Consider the following 2,500-nt stretch of genomic DNA (forward strand, 5'->3'; position numbering starts at 1 on the left):
ACAACATCATGAGGGCTGGAGCTACCTTTTTACATAGAATTAGCATACAGGTAGTGTGTTCATGGGTAATAAATCGACTTTCACATGTAATGCAGTACAGAGAATATTGAGTCCTTCAAGAGGCATGAAAGAAAACCATTATTGTGTTGATTGTTCTCTCCACCTCCCTGCAACAGACACAGGATGGATGAATTAAAGTTATCCTACCAGACATAGGAGTCCTGAATGGGCCCACCAGTCTTATATATCTCGCCTGATCGAGCCTGATCGAGCGATGAGCGTGGTATCATGTTGCAAGTGGCTGCATGGCTTAGCTTACTAAATGCAAATGCATAAGAGTAATATTCTTAGCATTCCTAGAGCCTACGGCCACACCACACTGAATGCACCCGATCTCGTCTGATCTCGGAAGTTAAGCAGTGTCAGGCCTAGTTAGTACCTGGATGGGAGACCGCCTGGGAATACCAGGTGCTGTAGGCTTTTTTGTGCTCCAAGTTCAGGAAGTGAGCCCTTTCTCAATTGCCTTTTAAAACTGCAAGGTCTAGCCGACTAGATGCTTAAAAGTACAACACTCACTAGGCCCAGAGCCTACGGCCACACCACACTGAATGCGCCTGATCTCGTCTGATCTCAGAAGCTAAGCAGTGTCGGGCCTAGTTAGTACCTGGATGGGAGACCGCCTGGGAATACCAGGTGCTGTAGGCTTTTTTGTACTCCAAGTTCAGGAAGTGAGCCATTTCTCAATTGCCTTTCAAAACTGCAAGGTCTAGCCGACTAGATGCTTAAAAGTACAAAACTCACTAGGCCCAGAGCCTACGGCCACACCACACTGAATGCGCCCGATCTCGTCTGATCTCAGAAGCTAAGCAGTGTCGGGCCTAGTTAGTACCTGGATGGGAGACCACCTGGGAATACCAGGTGCTGTAGGCTTTTTTGTGCTCCAAGTTCAGGAAGTGAGCCATTTCACAATTGCCTTTCAAAACTGCAAGGTCTAGCCGACTAGATGCTTAAAAGTACAAACTCACTAGGCCCAGAGCCTACGGCCACACCACACTGAATGCGCCCGATCTCGGAAGCTAAGCAGGGTCGGGCCTAGTTAGTACCTGGATGGGAGACTGCCTGGGAATACCAGGTGCTGTAGGCTTTTTTTGTGCTCCATGATTAGTAATTGCGCAACTTCTCAATTATTTTTCAAATTTGGTATGTTTCCAAAATAATTGTATCCCGTTTTATAGCGGAAATGTTGGACAACATCATGAGGGCTGGAGCTACCTTTTTACATAGAATTAGCATACAGGTAGTGTGTTCATGGGTAATAAATCAACTTTCACATGTAATGCAGTACAGAGAATATTGAGTCCTTCAAGAGGCATGAAAGAAAACCATTATTGTGTTGATTGTTCTCTCCACCTCCCTGCAACAGACACAGGATGGATGAATTAAAGTTATCCTACCAGACATAGGAGTCCTGAATGGGCCCACCAGTCTTATATATCTCGCCTGATCGAGCCTGATCGAGCGATGAGCGTGGTATCATGTTGCAAGTGGCTGTATGGCTTAGCTTACTAAATGCAAATGCATAAGAGTAATATTCTTAGCATTCCTAGAGCCTACGGCCACACCACACTGAATGCACCCGATCTCGACTGATCTCGGAAGTTAAGCAGTGTCAGGCCTAGTTAGTACCTGGATGGGAGACCGCCTGGGAATACCAGGTGCTGTAGGCTTTTTTGTGCTCCAAGTTCAGGAAGTGAGCCCTTTCTCAATTGCCTTTTAAAACTGCAAGGTCTAGCCGACTAGATGCTTAAAAGTACAAAACTCACTAGGCCCAGAGCCTACGGCCACACCACACTGAATGTGCCTGATCTCGTCTGATCTCAGAAGCTAAGCAGTGTCGGGCCTAGTTAGTACCTGGATGGAAGACCGCCTGGGAATACCAGGTGCTGTAGGCTTTTTTGTACTCCAAGTTCAGGAAGTGAGCCATTTCTCAATTGCCTTTCAAAACTGCAAGGTCTAGCCGACTAGATGCTTAAAAGTACAAAACTCACAAGAACCAGAGCCTACGGCCACACCACACTGAATGCGCCCGATCTCGTCTGATCTCGGAAGCTAAGCAGTGTCGGGCCTCGTTAGTACCTGGATGGGAGACCGCCTGGGAATACCAGGTGCTGTAGGCTTTTTTGTGCTCCAAGTTCAGGAAGTGAGCCATTTCTCAATTGCCTTTCAAAACTGCAAGGTCTAGCTGACTAGATGCTTAAAAGTACAAAACTCACTAGGCCCAGAGCCTACGGCCACACCACACTGATTGCGCCCGATCTCGTCTGATCTCGGAAGCTAAGCAGTGTCCGGCCTAGTTAGTACCTGGATGGGAGACCACCTGGGAATACCAGGTGCTGTAGGCTTTTTTGTGCTCCAAGTTCAGGAAGTGAGCCATTTCACAATTGCCTTTCAAAACTGCAAGGTCTAGCCGACTAGATGCTTAAAAGTACAAACTCACTAG

At 47.2% G+C, this 2,500-nt stretch overlaps 7 non-coding genes and 1 pseudogene across 7 annotated transcripts; all 8 read left to right on the plus strand.

The window, feature by feature from the left end:
• The first annotated feature begins 361 nt into the window (after nucleotides 1–361).
• Nucleotides 362–480, plus strand: LOC138548724 (5S ribosomal RNA). The gene has a single exon (XR_011292516.1). It is a non-coding gene; the product is annotated as a 5S ribosomal RNA (ribosomal RNA).
• Nucleotides 481–586: 106 nt separating this feature from the next.
• Nucleotides 587–705, plus strand: LOC138539368 (5S ribosomal RNA). The gene has a single exon (XR_011287437.1). It is a non-coding gene; the product is annotated as a 5S ribosomal RNA (ribosomal RNA).
• A 106-nt stretch (nucleotides 706–811) lies between these two features.
• On the plus strand, nucleotides 812–930 carry LOC138537157 (5S ribosomal RNA). Its single transcript, XR_011285302.1, has one exon. It is a non-coding gene; the product is annotated as a 5S ribosomal RNA (ribosomal RNA).
• Nucleotides 931–1,035: 105 nt separating this feature from the next.
• Nucleotides 1,036–1,144, plus strand: LOC138543284 (5S ribosomal RNA; annotated as a pseudogene).
• Nucleotides 1,145–1,608: 464 nt separating this feature from the next.
• Nucleotides 1,609–1,727, plus strand: LOC138538245 (5S ribosomal RNA). Its single transcript, XR_011286352.1, has one exon. It is a non-coding gene; the product is annotated as a 5S ribosomal RNA (ribosomal RNA).
• Nucleotides 1,728–1,833: 106 nt separating this feature from the next.
• Nucleotides 1,834–1,952, plus strand: LOC138539476 (5S ribosomal RNA). Its single transcript, XR_011287542.1, has one exon. It is a non-coding gene; the product is annotated as a 5S ribosomal RNA (ribosomal RNA).
• A 106-nt stretch (nucleotides 1,953–2,058) lies between these two features.
• Nucleotides 2,059–2,177, plus strand: LOC138549767 (5S ribosomal RNA). Its single transcript, XR_011293539.1, has one exon. It is a non-coding gene; the product is annotated as a 5S ribosomal RNA (ribosomal RNA).
• A 106-nt stretch (nucleotides 2,178–2,283) lies between these two features.
• LOC138541245 (5S ribosomal RNA) lies at nucleotides 2,284–2,402 on the plus strand. The gene has a single exon (XR_011289256.1). It is a non-coding gene; the product is annotated as a 5S ribosomal RNA (ribosomal RNA).
• The last annotated feature ends 98 nt before the right edge of the window (nucleotides 2,403–2,500 follow it).

This window comes from Ambystoma mexicanum, unplaced genomic scaffold (genome assembly GCF_040938575.1).
Source record: "Ambystoma mexicanum isolate Mex_15411 unplaced genomic scaffold, UKY_AmexF1_1 Mex_scaf10, whole genome shotgun sequence".
NCBI classification, from domain to species: domain Eukaryota; kingdom Metazoa; phylum Chordata; class Amphibia; order Caudata; family Ambystomatidae; genus Ambystoma; species Ambystoma mexicanum.